Genomic DNA, 15,619 nt, shown 5'->3' with positions numbered 1-15,619 from the left:
ATTTCAGTAAGGCCATGTGTCATCCTTGATCTTTCTACTGTGCTTTTCCAAAGCTTGAAAACAGCTGTTTGGGAAGATGCGGTTAAAACACTTAAAATTGTATCAGCTACTTTTAGGATGCCATCATGTAAATAAAAACATGTCTCAGTACACCAGTACTCGGATCAGGAGTGAAATTACAAGTGATAAATATTTGCAAGTTAGGTACCATTACACATGCTCTGTTTAACAAGCCTTTTTCCTTCCTATCTTGCTAAATCTGTCTATTGTGGACTTGACTCGCTAGCAAGCAGTAGCAATTTAAATAAAAAATGGCACAGATTAGGGGTTGGTGCCTTGGAACTTTAACATACATTTGACAGAGCATCATTAAGAAAGTAAGAAAAATATAAAGCCAGAGAAGAATTAATCAGCTTCCCTGGGATGGTAGGAAATGCATAGCTGCTTTTGAACAAGGGTCTTTAATTTTTATTTTGGTTCCCTTCTGACCTGCATTCTAAAAAACCAAGTGAAGTCTCAGGAGGCATCTTGAAGCTATAAAAACTTAATTGTTTGGCTGACTGCAAATGGTATAAAGTAAGGGTTTGTTTTCTTGATCAAGCATTATGTCTCAACACATGCCTTTTAGGAATAAAAAGTTATATTAGAAAATTTGTTAGTTATTTTTCTAGTACCTTGGGGGAACAGGAAGGTGTATGACACAAGCTCTCAAAAAAATAAAATACAAGGACTCTTGACACAGGAAGACTAAAGGGCTTTTGCCTTGCACTGCATAAAAGGCATTGCATCTTATTGTACCTCCTTGAAAGCATCCTCATGGGAGAAGCTGCAGCTCCATAAAAATATATATATACACATGCATATAACACTGCTTCAGACACGGACCTCATCATAATAGGATTGGACTCCTCTGGCAATGTGAACTTTTAAAACTTTTGAATGGAAATGAAATTGGAAAGCTTTGCTGAGAGAATAGAATGTAATTTATTTACTGTATAATGGGGGAAAAAATGTCTGGTTTTATGCTGAGTGGCTGCCATGCAACTCTTGTGCTAGGTGTCTTAAATATTGCATCAGAGGGGGAGCTGTTGAATGGCAGGATTTACAGGGAAGCTGTGATATGGCGAGACTGGCAGCTGAGGTGTGCTGGCTGTACGATGGCTGGCAGAGCTGCCCGAGGTCAATCCCAAATCTGTGAGAGCAAGCCTTCCCTGCGGGGTCTGGGGCTGCTATGGGGAGGTGCGTGCCCATCCCAAGGCGGGTGCAGGACCTGGTGCCAGCTCTGCAGCCATCTGCCCGCTTGGGCTGGTGCGATGGAGGGCTCAGCCTTCCCTCTTATTGTGCCTTCTCTTGGTTTATAACTTAACTCACTTGTCCAAGGCCACCGTGGAAATGAGATGAAACTCTGAGTGTGGTGTTGGCTCGTCCCTGGTGTGAGCCACAGCTGTGAGCCTGACCCCACTGCGGGCAAGGAGCCCCTGGGGAAATGAACCCAAAGCAGCCTCAAAGTAAAGTCTGTTCACCACCAAAGGTGCTGCCATGTAAATATAGCTCTAAAATGTTTTCTGTCGTAAAGGCTCATGACTAAGGGCTGGTAGCACTACCTAAAGTCTTACAGGGAGTTATGGGCTGCTCAGGAGTGATGGTATGGACCACAAAACATGGAAATAACTTGAGAAAACCATTTTATAAACTTGAACCAGGAATATGATGATCAAATTTTCAAATGGTTGTAATTCATCTCAGTGTAATTTGGGAAAGGATTTATTGTAAGTTTTGTATGTGTACAAATTTCTCCTTGAATTCCAGCATGTTCAGGCTTGCGTTCATTTTTAATAGCAGGGAATATTTCACCTTCTGGTTCCAGTTTACAGCCAAGAGGGTAAAATAAAAACTTTATTTTGTAAATTAGTTGAGTAGGAATTTGACAATCCTTTTCTTTTTTTCCCCTAGCTGCTAAAATGAAGTTTATGTCTGCCTCTCCCTGGCCCCCACCCCAAGAGGCCATTTCAGTGCATTTAATTTTCCTATTTTCTATTCTTTGGGGTTTTTTTACCCAAATATGATAATAGAAATAACAACATGCCCTTTGTGCATATTTTCCTGAATTCAGCCGGACACACACCTGATTTCATAGCCTATTAAATTCAGTGGGACTAAGCACATTAAATTTAAATAAATGGTTAGAACACCTTGCTAAGACATTCTTAGCAAAAGTAGGTGGTATGAATAAACACAATTTTCATTTGCTAAATTCACGGACAGATGTAGTACAAATCATTCAAAATAGGACTTAACACTGGGTATATGCATTATATACAGGATGAACTTGAATTTGATGAAGGAAATCTTTGTGTGTTGTCACTACTTACATAGGAGTGAAACCACTGCTGTCAGTGCAGATGAGATGTAAACCCAGGCTCCTTGGAGGTTGCACCTGTGTTTCTGACTGTCCAGTATCAGGAAAAAAATTATGAGCAAAATAGTAAGCATTCAAAGTAAATTTCCAGAATGACCTAAAAATTTCTACTTTGTGAAGTAGACTATGTGAAAATACAGAAGATATTTGCCAAAATGTGATACCTGAAGTTATGGATGTTATATGTTTGAAAATATTGTGACCCGTATTTCCATGGCCCATTGCAAGCTTTAAAATACCATGCAGAAGGCATCCTATCTTATCTTTTTAGTCCCTTTCAGGCACTTAATTCTAGCCTAAAGGGCTTTAAAGTCATTGAACTAAAAATTCTTGATTAACACAAATATCCTGAATAATACACGTAAAGACTTTTCCATGGAGGAGCTGCCTTTACTGACTGTCTTGTGGAAAACCTTACCCTCTCTTGCAAACGAAGCTGAGGTGAAGTTTAGCTCTGTCTCGCTACACGGGGCCTACCAGAGGCAGCAAGGTGGTTTGGGGGGGCCCTGCAGGGGTTCCCCCCACTGCTGCAGTGATCTGCCAGGCGGGCGAGTGAAAGGGTGCCAAGGTCCTTCCGTGGGAGTGGGGTTCAGACCCACTGGCAACAGTGCTTGCTGTGCGAGGTCCGTTCTTTCCCTGCTGAGCGAGGCTGTGCAAACTCACTGGAGATGGGGGATCTGAGCTCAGCCAAATAAGTACAGGTCTGAGCAATAATCCAGATGTTTAAAGGATTCAATGTAGATGTTAGCGTTTATCTAGAATGTAATTGTTTGACTTCACTTTGACTACAGGCCATTGAAAGTGCAATAATACAATGGATAAAACATAAGCCAGAAAACAATTTTAAAAGGAGTCAACTCCAAATAACAAGTGACATTGTAATAAAAACCAGTGTGAAATGGCAAGATGTGTCCTACTCCACTCCCCACAAGCAAATTGTATAACAATATTACATGGTTCCTTTTAATTCCATTTTGTTGAAAAGCTGTGGCATAATGATTAATCAATGAGGTGCTAAATGAATTTCCATTTCTGATTAAGTCTGCCACAGGGAAGCATTTCTGACTGCATGTGTGTTAGCAGAAGTATTGTTCAGCAGGGCTTAACTCACTTTTGTGTAAAGGTCCAACAGTTATTAAAATACATTCTAATTAACTGTGGTTAAAAAAAATTTCAGTCAAAATTATATATTCACTGAATCATCTCTCCTCCTAAAAAGTGTTTGTTTCGTGGAAGCATCCCCCTGTTGCGTGCTTTTTTTTTTTCATTCCCCACCCCCCCTTATCTCTCTCCAGTAAAGTTTAGCCCTCTTCAGGGTGGTTTACTTCAGGATGGAGAAAATTCCTGCTGTGGAGCCTTACTGGTGCCAGTTCCCAATGCTCAAAGGTCTCAGACAGCTGGGACATGCTCTGTGTTTCTCTGGTACTGGTAACAACCTGCCCTGGCTGAATGCCGATGGGGCTGGCACCGGTGCTGCCAATGCAAGGGAAACCCAAGCACACGCTGACTCTTGGTTCTCCTCTGGGACATGATGAGCTTTGGCCTGGAGGGGCACTTCACATCATCTTTCACCAGTGCTGGTGAAGGTGGACCAAAGCCTTAAAATATGATGTACCATGAGTGTTCTGCTGAATTTTTAAAGTGAAATTTTTTAATTCAAAAATTAAAGCTGCAGCCTAGGCAAATGGGAAATAATATTTAGCTGTAACAATAATATCAAATATTAACAAGAGCAGTCCTCCTCTCTGCTGCATCAAAGCCTCCTGTCTCTCTATAAATTCGTTGTTTTACTTGGCTAAATAACACAGTAACTGGTGTGACTGTTTTCAGGAACAACAGGCAGCATAGTAGTGCAGCCAGGGCCAGAAGAGCTGTGTCTGTGCTCCAGCCACTTTGGAAGGCAGCTCTCTGCTGGGGGGGTTGGGTTTTGGAGGGTTTTGTGGCCTGTGTGCAGCTTCGGGCAAGTCCCATCCGTGTGGTGCTCTTTGTGCTCAGCACAGGGCTCACCTGGGGCAGGCTGACGGACAGGGTAGTGGTGTGAGGCACCAGTTTCTGGTTCCTTCTCTGCTCACCTACCTGAGGCTGGATGGAACTGCTGCACGTGTGCTGCCTTCTCACCCTGAGCTCAGGGGGCAGAGGATGGCTTGGGGAAGCAAACACTGAAACACAGAGCTTTTCGGTTCTGTCCTGCCAGGCTGGTTTCAGCTGAGCTGCAAAACCATGTCCGTGGTGCTGCAGTGGGGCTGTGAGTCCCTCCAGCAGCCCCCTCGCCCGGGGGACATGGAGGTAGCACAGTGCTGCACTTCTGCCTGCGTTGGGCCTGTCTTAGCTAGGTGCATTTACTTCCTTCTCATCAAACTGACAACACAACCTCACAAACCCAAAAACCTAAACAAATAGGTTGGCGATGCCATACTTGAGTTTTGCTTCAGATGCAGAATGATCTCTGTGGAAAGAACAGTTTTGGAATAGTTAAATGAATGGCTGGATCATAGCAATAGCAAATTACAGACTTAGTCATGGTTTTGAAGAATTACTGGAGGAACGCTTTACGACAGCATCGTGCATTTTCCTTCCAGTAGAGTTAATGTACCTTGGGGCTGTTTATTTACATTGCTTACCTTGCCATGAAGACTGTAGGGAGAAAACAAAGTTCAGCATAAAAGGCTGCAAAATCAATCAATCATTATCTTACCATAGTAGAAGTAAGGTCGCTCTAGGCTGTGCAAGGGTCTTTTGATGTCAGTAGCCAAAAAATCTATTCTCCATTGAGAAACATTAACCCAGTTGTTGAAATTGTCATTCTTGTTAATCCTTTATATAACTTTTTTCTCTTCTCACTGAAGTGAGCAAGACCTCTGTTACAGGGAGAGTGAGCTGAATGGCCAGATTCTTGGCTGTATTTAGGGGGAAACTGGTGTGAATGTGTCTCAGAGCTGTTGCAGATCTTGCTTCTGCCAGACATCACTTGTAAGTGAAAACTGAGCACACTACCTGCAGCCTGACATTTGCCAAGGGCAGAAGGCACAGCGAACATAACTTGTTTGTGTTTGTTAAAATTGCTGTTGATCTCCTCAACAGTGGTCTGCATTTGATCACTCTTTTGGAGCACGGTGTGCTCCTGTGATGACTCCAGGGAGCTGCGGAGCTGAGGGCATGTGTCCCCATGGTGCTCAGTGTGGTGGCATCTCCTGATGAAGACAGTGATCCTGTCTCAGAGGGAGAGGGGTGCTTGCTCGGTGCAGTGGGCAGTGCAGAGCAGCAGGACCAGCGGTGACAGGAGGACAGAGCACAGAGGAATGACTCCGGGAGGGTCCAGCCCCATCCATTCATGGCCTGGAGGTGGGGGCTGTGAACATGGTGGCTCCAGTGCTGCCTCGGTGAAGCTAGGAGGGTGTGAACTGGTATCTCAAGGCAGCCCTGTGTTTGTAAGTGGTGGACTGATGCCGTGGAAATAAAAAGCTAGGAAACTTGCACACCTTGACTGCTTTGGGTGCTTCTGGAGTGAGGAATTTTTGCTGTTTGCACTAATTCTTTTGAAAGATACTGCTATTTTTATTATTTTCAGAGCTCTTTCTGGAGAGAATGGGGGGGAAGCCTCTAAGGTCTGAACTGTTTATGAAAAGATCAGCTCACTGTCACAAATGCAGTACCTGGAAATGCACTCTACTGTTTTTTCCCTGCTTTTCTTGGAAATAACATGACAACAGACATACTGTGAATTGGATTTTACATGCTAATGAGAGATTTTTTGAGCAGAGGTGTGTGAGAATCGGATCTGTGGCTTGTATAGGCAAGGGTGGCTGTGCTGGCCAGCTGCAAGGGTTTGGTTAGAAGTGTGGTTGGAGGCTCTGTTGAGTCCTGATGTTGACCAGCAGATACAGCTGGGATCAAAGCATCTCCTTGCTGAGTAGTCATGGTGTGGGACATCCTTTACTCCTAGAAGGATGTCTTCCAGCTGTTGTGCAGTAACAGCCTGCTGTGAAGGAGCACTGGTGTTTAACTCTGCACAGGCTTTAACTCTGCTGGAGTGAGCAGATGTGCAGGGAGTGCCTCTCACTGCTCCTAGGCATGCATAGCTTATTTTGGCTCACCAAAGTTGATTAAAAGGCTGGAGTAGCTACCCACTCCACCTCTTCCCCTAAACCAATGTTTTTTATAGGGTCTGATGATAACGTGTTTTGTGTTCTTGCCACACTAAAATGAATGTCAAAGATGCTCGTTTCCCTCTGAAACCACTTTGGTAGTCCTCAGATGAGACGGCTAAGGAGTAGCAGTTGGCTGCAGCATGGAAGAGATTTGTTTTAAACTTCATTATAATGACAGTGTGCTTAAGCAAACCAGTACCACAGTTCCTCTTGTACCTGCATGGATCAAGAGACTCTGCTGCTCACTGTGGGCTGTGTCCCCACCTCTCTTGTCTCTCTTAAGGGTTCCCTCTCATTTTCAGTCTCATCTTGATGCCTTGGTGACCACCTGGGTAAAGTACTTTGATTTCACATTAAATAAATTAAATTGAATTTGAATTTCTCCTTCTTTAGGTTCCTTTTGTTGCTCTTTAATACCTAGTACTATTTTGCTCAGGAGCAGGCTTGTGCCTGGGTGAAGGGTAACCATAGTTTAACAAAGTTTTAATAGTGCATGAGGGATGCATGCCTTTTCATACAAAAGACATTCACAGTGACTAGAAGGAATTCAAGTGGCATTGATGTTGGCTGACAATTTCTTCTTTTCCCTCCTCCCCCCCCCCCCTTTTTTTTTTTTGTTTTTAAGTGCTAATCTCAATAAGGCTTTAAAGCTGTCTAGTGTTTTATTGAAACAGCTTTGCTAAAAGCCAGTCATTGTCAAGTGCAAATGCATCTTCCCTGAAAGTCAGATGAAATATAAATATGGGCACTTCATAAACATTCCAGGATGCAAGGGCTGCAGGGACCCTTGCTAGCTGGAGGGTTTTGGAGCAAAAGGCTTGGTGATAAGAGACTCAGGCCTCTCCAGGAGGGCAGAGTGGGTGCTGCTTTGCCTGGTTTTCCCAGCTCTGAGGATGCTGCTGCAGGGTCTGGGTGTGAGGAAAAGGTTCTTAGTGTTTGCTTTCTCTACCCATTCAGGGTTGCCAGAAAGCTCTTGTCACAGGAATTGCCACCTTGGTTGTCAGCCCTCTAATTTGTGACTGCTTCCCCTTACTGTCCTACAGAAGATGCTGACACAGATATTTGCTATTAGTGGTGATGCATTTTGCTTGGATTTTAACTGATGGCTCAGCTGTTGTGCATGAGAAGCGCTAATAGGACTGGCTAATTTTGCTGCTCAGTTGCATTATCTTGTCTATCAGTTACTCCCTTCTTTTTTTCCTAGGTTTTATTTTATCTGATTTCTTTCTCCTATTTCCTGATAGTGTGTTTTATCCTGACTGCTTTTAACAGCCTGTTCTGAGCATGTAGTGATCCTTCATGGAAGGACTATTTGCATGAATCTACTCATTAAAATTAATGTAAGTTGAATTTAAAATTAATGGCAGTTGAATGCAAAGTTGTAAGCAATGTTTTCTGTGCATCTTTCTTTTATACGCTCTTACTTTTGAACTGAGACATCTGTGGACAGTAATGGATTGCAGCAATACTAGTTCTGAACACAGAAGATAGAAATCCAAGTCAAGATGGTCTGTGATGTGGGTGAGGCAAGAGGACTGTCTCTTCGTGTGCTTGCACTGCATGTGTGCTGTCGCTGCTTGGACGAGGAGGATCATGCTGCCCTGGAGCAGCCAGGGAAATTGCTACTGTTGGGTTTATTTGCAGTTGTGAACTAGCATGTGACAGATGCCTGTCATGCTGCTCAGTGAAGTACCTGAAGGGTGCAGACATTAGGATAATGATTCTCTAGTAATAAAGGTCTCCTTTGAGACCAAATGTAATGCATAAAGGAACAGGATGGTTTTAAATTTGCTTTAAACTTGGTTCATTTTTGAACAGAATCTGTTTGGTCAATAGCATGAATGCTAACTTGCTGTAGATAACAACATATTACAACTATGGCAGTTCAGATATAGACTTAATCTTCAGCTTTCCAGTGCTTTTCCACTGCAGAGGTGATTGTGCTTTGGTGATTTCTGAATTGGTTGAGAAGTCCTCTGACACCCCTCACAGCCAGGAAGGAGCTGTGATGTACCAGGGCTGGAGTCCCGGGTGTCGTAAATCAGTGGGGTGCTATTGACTTTATGATTTACAGCAACTGGTGATGTGGCTTATTACTTTACTATAAATCAGAATCTAGACGTGTGAAAATACTAACTGGTGACCTGTGGTGGATGTGTGGGGTCCAGCGCTTCCCATTTTCTCTTTGTTGGGTGATCTGATGCTGTGCTTGCTTGGTAATGCTGCCTTGTAGCCTCACTTCACATTGATCCCAACCCAGGGTACCATCAAAGCTTTCTGTAAATGTAACAGCAGCGTGTTTGTGCTGGCGCCTGCTCCGGCAGCAGCCGCTTCCACAAGCCCACGCGTGGCAGGGATGTGCTCAGCGGCAGTGCCAGGCAGTCTCGGTGCTGACGTGCTCTGTGCTTGTCCTGCCAGCAGCCATGGTGCTGATGGGAGTCTTTTTGCTAGTCGAGATGGTTTGCCCTGTTCCGGGGCGGGGGATATGCCCCTGCGCTTCTGCTGCCAGAAGGGCCTCCCCAGCCGGGGAGCCAGGCAGGGGGTGTCCCCAGATGGCAACTGGGCAGAGGAGCTGCTCACCAGGGCTGGTGAGGAGCAAGCTGGGACAAGCCAACCCAGCTTACTTCTGCAGCAGTGCTGCACCTTGCTGCGTGCTTGCCGGGAGGGAGAGGAGCTGAAGATTACTCCTGAGGGTTTTTCTGGGTCAGAAGGAAGCAGAAATGGATGGAGAGTTGGAAGAAGTCTCCCCGGGTACCAGAGATTTCCCTTTCAGTTATGCAAACTCGGCGTGTTGGCCTAGCACACAATTTCTGCTCTGCAATGTGTATCAGAAACACCTAAAATGCTTTCACTGTTGTTAGTGAATCAAGTAAGGCAGATAAAACACCTTGTAAGATACTGAGTATGAGCAAGCTCAAAGTTTAACTCTTCCATCTGTGGGTAGTGCGAGACGGGGAGAAGTGTAGGGTGGCCGTATGAGGACAAATGGACTGGAGGTTGTCTTTGAGAGCTTCAGAGTCAGCATATGGCAACTAATCTGTTGTGTGTGAAGATTTTCAGTTAGTTGCTGAACTGGGAAATCGTCAATACGATAGCAAAACAGGTTGTACCCTCAGCTATTGGAAGCCAAGGAAAGTTTACTGCATGTGGCTGAGAACCTGGTCTGACATTAACACATCATCTCAAGTGCCCCTGGCCAGGGAGCTGCTGGGCAGCTGCAAACCCCACTGCCGCTAGTGGGTGCTGAGGATCAGCACCATTTAAACTCAGGCTGTCATCTTTTCAAGGTCAGAGGCATCCAAGCGTTTGGGGGACATTCTTTGAGGACATTAGTCCAAAATGCTTTGTGGGCAGAGATATGATAGAGCATCACTGACTTCAGGAAGTAGCTTAAAATGTTTGTCCAAGGAAACAGGATTTGTTGTCATTACACAGCCTGTGAATGGGAGAGATCAGGGCTTCATGCATCCTTTACCACTGAAAACCTACTTTGCCCCGTTCATCATCAGGCCCTGCATTCACAACAGCTCAGCCCCAGAGGAGCAGGATGCTGAGACCTGGCGATGGGCATAAACTGTCCTGTCTCCACACTGGAGGAGCGGAGCCATTGCCAGCTCTTGCAGGCACTTGGTGATTGCCAAGGGAGAATACTTGCGGCCTGTGCTTAGACCTGCCTCCCCTGAGCTGGCAGAACTGGGTTACTAATATTTCACTGCGCTTTCAAACAGCCCTTCTGCAGCATCCAAGGGGTCTTAACCGATGGTCTGATAAATGCTGTGTTTGTCTTCAGGGCCTGATAAAATGCACAATTAAGTTAGAAGGAAGATGCTCATCAACTCCATTGTGTACTGCATTGTGTCCTTGTGTGATTTGCTGGGGCCAGATTTGTTCCATTTCTCTTTTTTCTACTGCCTCTATAGTCATCTTCTGCACCAGTTTAACAGGCACGTTTTGGACATTAGGGATGTGTACATCTATGGGAAGAACATTGTTTTGCTGGACTGGTACAGGTCAGTATTTTGGGAAAGGTCACTGTCTGATATCTGTAAATCTCTTCTCGAAGAAGATCATCAATATTAATTGACCTACAAGTCACAGGCACTTTCTCACAGTTGGCAGGCTGCTGGCAAGGGAACTCACAGAGAGCCCTTCAGGACAACAGACCCTGTAGACTAACACAGTAGGAAACCCAGTGAGAAAGTAGGTTTGGCCAGTACGTTTGCTACTGCCTGCTTGTGTTGAGAGCTTCAGGAAAATAGCTCAGTGCAAGGGGCTATGGTGCTGGTGTAAAGACCTTGGTGGCAGTTGTTCTTGAACAGCCCGGTGGAAAGGCATGGTTTGCAGTGGGCTGGCTGGGGTAAGGGATTTATCTGTGTGTAACGTGTGTTAAAACTGGAGAATATTTTTACAGTGGGTATGCAAGTTGTCATGGATTTAAATAAGAAATAAATTGGTGGTGGACAATCTGTTTTGGTGCATTGGGTTTACACCTGGAAGGAACTGTCACCATCTCTTTGACTGCCACAGCTGCTGCTTATCCCTGTTGAAGACACATTGAACATAATCCTGACTTTTCTGGCTCACATTTTTGTGAATGTGCTCTCAGCTGTCATGTGTTTACTTCATTTTGGTTTTAATGACTTTCAAGGGTCCCTCAAACAAGCAAAACTGGAGAGAAAATAACTGACTCTACCTTTGTGTTCTGTTAAATTGTAGTAACGTAGTGGTACAGGACCACTATTCTGCCTTGTTTCACCTCATTTATTTTGATTAAATGTAATAGTAATAATAAATGGTTGCTAAGGATATTTTCTCCTCTGAATTATGATTTTAGATTTTCTTCTGTTTCCCTTAGCTTGATCAAGTCAGTGCATAACATTCAAGAGAAGTCACTGATAAGTGAATCAGATTCACTTGATCAATCTTTAGGATCAGGCTGGGTCATTTGCAGAATAAATTCTAGTTGTCACCCTCTTCTGAAAGTGCAGTTTCTTTTTTCACATTTATTTGTGGCCAAAGCAATGCCAGAGCTCAGCAACCATAATCTTTCAGGCTGGAGACCTGAGCCTGGGGGAATTTAGTCAGCTACTTTTAATTCCCATGGGTATCCTGCTGCTAACAGAAGTAACATATGTGTACACATAAAAGCAAGCATTATCACATTACTTCTGTGAGCTGGGCAAAAGCTATTAAGAATGACAGCTTCACTTATCTGTGGGCTCAGACCTGGAGAAATATGACTTGGTGGGAAAGCTTTCAGATCATGCTTTGCCCTTGAAGGCATGCTGCCAGGAGACGGAGGTGCAGAAGAACACTACGATGGCTGTCACTTGTCCAGGTCCCACCCTGAAAGAAAAAAAAAACCACCACCACAATCCTTCTGATACTCACAAAATTACAAAGATGTCGTTGGATCCACCCCATCTAATTTTACTTCATTTCTTTAGTCAGCGGAGGTAGACAGGTGCCTCTGGGAGATGGCTTAGCCCACCCCTCTGACACTCCTCATGACTTCAGGAGGTGTCTGACCCGTTCATTGCAGAGGGAGCCCAGGGCAGCTCATTCAGCTTGTTCAGGTAGCCTGAGTTTAGATGTCTTGCAACTCTCATCAGCTTACTATGAACACCCCAGAACTTCACGAAACTCTGCTCTAAAGCATGTCATTACAGAAGAATATCAAGTTTGTTTTTGTTGAAAGCATCTTTCTTGTTCACACATTGTGGAGAAACTTTGATTCAAGTTACAACCTCGGGTCCAGACCATGGGACAAACAGTAGGAAACATAAATGCTTTTTTTGTCTTTGTGATCTTTTTGCTCACTTTTCTCCAAGCCTTCACCTGAGCTCTGAACTGCAGAACAGTGACGGCACATCCCAGCTTCAAGTCAGTGTATGAGGCTCAGGAGGGTCTTTCACACAACTTCAGTGGGAACAAACCTGGCCATAGCTTTTCTCCTGCTTAGATCTAGGAGATACTAGAAGGCTGGGTTTGTACATGAGGCAGAGAAAGAGACAGCCTAAATATTTTGCCTTGCCTTGTTTGGCATAAATGATCATTTTTCTCACTGCCCTTTTTCAGAAGTCATCTGTTGAGCAAGGGCAGCTGAGCAATTTGCATTTTTGTCTATCTTATTATCTCTCTTTTTCTAATTTCCCCCCCTTTTTTTTGTGTGTGTAAAAAGACTGCAAGTACTTCTCCTGGCATATTTATCAAGCCTGTCTTTTACTAAGATCTGTCTGTCAGCTTGCCAGACAACCCAGTTAAAGATACAGAAGCAATTTAAGGATGAATATTTCAATCTAAGAATAGCAGCAAGGAAACAGCACGCCTGGTTTCCATCATACTGAAAAGTCCTATTGACTGGAGATGCTCCTTTCACATTAGTGCTTGCAGCAAGGCCCAACTGGAGCCCAGGACCTGTGTTCAGAGGTTTGGAGAGGTAACCTCAGAATCAGTAGATGAATTAAGGCATTCTAGAAAGATAGTTGATTTGAAGCACTTAATTTACTGAAATACCTGCTGTGCCTTTTGGCAGTCTGGCCTTCTAGTTGATGATTAAAGCTATAGAGTTTTCTGATGGGATATTTTTCCTTTGGGAATTGTTATTTTAGTAACACTGAAAATGAGGGTGTATTGATGTCAAAGAAATGGTACCGGACAAACAAAACAGATGGTCAAAATATACCTATTCAAGAGTGAAGTAATATGCCTTCATATTTCATACCAAAGCTTGCTTGCAGTTCATACTGTAATGAACGGAAATTATATAAAATGCCTTAGCATTAAAAAAGTCATTTCAGAGTTTTAATATTTTTTTTCCCCCATTCTGACTTGCAATTAGCTGTAGTTTGAAACTGCACAACATTCTGAGAAATGGAAATTCTGATGCCTGCACAGCTTTATTATTTTTACAGCTTAGGTTCTGTTTCCAGGGGTTTTAACTGTAATTGTTTCACCTACTGAATCCTGTTGTACGGTTCTGTGAACGACTCAGATGTTCTTTTGTCATATATGCACCTTCTTAGGTAGGTTGAGCTCATGAAAAAATTACTCCCCCATCCCAACAGTTAATGTTGGGAACAAAATCCCACTTCTTACTTTTCTTTGTATTGCATGTAACGCCACTGACATGATTAGAACGATTTCTCATTTAAGTTGCTTGTAGCTCTGGATTGCGAAGTAAGGAGAATCTGTCTCCATTTAAATGACAGGTGGGAATGGCATGACTGTGGTAGTGTGGGTGTTAGATGGCTGTGGAGCTGGGATGCACCTGGCTGTGCAATACGAGTAATTTAGCTTGGTTTAGAAAGAGGGGAAGAAAATATATCTATCTCATCTCTGACTCTGCTCCCCTCTATGTAATTTTGGATGTAGGAAGTGCCATAGGAAGCAATGAAGGAATGTAAATAGATGCACAGACTATATTAAAAAAAACACAAACAAAACCTTAAATCTTTCTTCTCCTTTCCTTTACTGTAAGGGCAGCTTCTATATAATGTGCTCATTCAGGCATTCCCAACATAAAGAGTAAATGCCTGCTGAGATCATGATGATACTTTTGGAAGACTTGCAGGAAAGAAATAAGACTTGCGGAAGGGAATGATTTTAGATGAGACTTTGCTTCATGTTTTGCCATCACTTGCTTCTCTTTTATTTACTTTGGTTCTGTTCATAGTTGTCAGGCTTTCCTCTTGAATTCACTTGTTGCAGTCCAAGGGCTTAGTCCTGCATTTAATTCTCTGCCTGTAGCACTAGCCAGACTACATTGTGCATAGAAATAGGAGTATGCTTAAGTATCAGGCTGAACTATAGCAAGAGGAAAAGTAGGAACAAGCTGTGATCTAGAGATACTGTGAGAGATCCAAGTTATTTAGTTATAAAAGGGGAACAGGTTGCCAAATGTAATTTATGTTGGACTGAATGCTTTTTCAAAGCCTTTCAAATATTTAGATTTAGGGAGCAGGTGCTTCCTTAATCAAAACAAAGAGATGATAAATATTAGTGGAATGGTATTTGGAAAATGGTGAAGTGAAAGATGCCAGCCAGATAATTATTTCAATTTTGAGTGAGTTCATGTGGTACCTGTAATTAGCCCTTTGTTTCTTGCACGCTGAGTACTTCTCTTCCTCAGCACGTCTGGGTGATCGGTTCTGCATCACAAATTCATGCCTATGGCACAAGATATAAAAATGGCTTCACTTGTAATTCTGTCTGCAGTTCCTTAGATGATCAGTGTACAAAGATCCTATTTAAACACAGCTGAGAGAATATTTGTGTAGCGCTCATTGTGTCAAAGGGATCATTTTCCAAGGCATCAAACTGTTTTAACCTGCTAAAGGAGTCCTTTCTCCTTCCCCCTTATTTACAGAAAAAAAAACAAACCAGAAAAGGTCAGAGGAGAATGGAGCTGGATGAGAGGTCAGAAAATGGAAAGAAATGCATTTCTTTGAAAAGGCAAGGCACATCTCCTGGTATACGAAGGACATGCGCGGCAGACTCTGTATGCTTATACACATACTTTCATGAATGGGTTCAGAATGAAATAATGAAAACAAGGACTGTTTCTCTTGTTTCTTGTTTTTAAAACGTTACAAAGAATGAAGCACTTGCCTTGAGAAGATGGGCAATCTGTCCGACACAGGCAGAGTGGGAGCAGCCAGGGAGCCGGGTTCACTGGAGAAGGGGTGCCTCACTTGGCTGACTCCCTGGCACCATGCTGTCCTGGGTGGGAAGAAACAAAGCATTTGAACAGAAAGTTCTTGAGTATATATTAAAAACAGGACAGAACTGAGGGAAGCTGGGATTCATTTGACACAGAGGACAGATGGTTATCCAAGCTGGGTATGGGCATCCATCTTCTGACGTGACCAGTCTTCTTGGAGACATCTGTTTGTTTTCTGCTCTGCAAGCAGGCGTGCCAGGTTCAATGTCCACCATTTTGGCCAAACCTCAGGATATATTTCTTCTGGAAGAGCTGTAGGAGGATTCAGTAGGTTGGTGACAAGACAGACTAGAAAATAAATTACTGCTACTGTAAAATACCAATTATTAG

This window comes from Accipiter gentilis, chromosome 6 (genome assembly GCF_929443795.1).
Source record: "Accipiter gentilis chromosome 6, bAccGen1.1, whole genome shotgun sequence".
In the NCBI taxonomy this organism is placed as follows: domain Eukaryota; kingdom Metazoa; phylum Chordata; class Aves; order Accipitriformes; family Accipitridae; genus Astur; species Astur gentilis.
Note: the sequence above shows the minus strand (reverse complement) of the source record.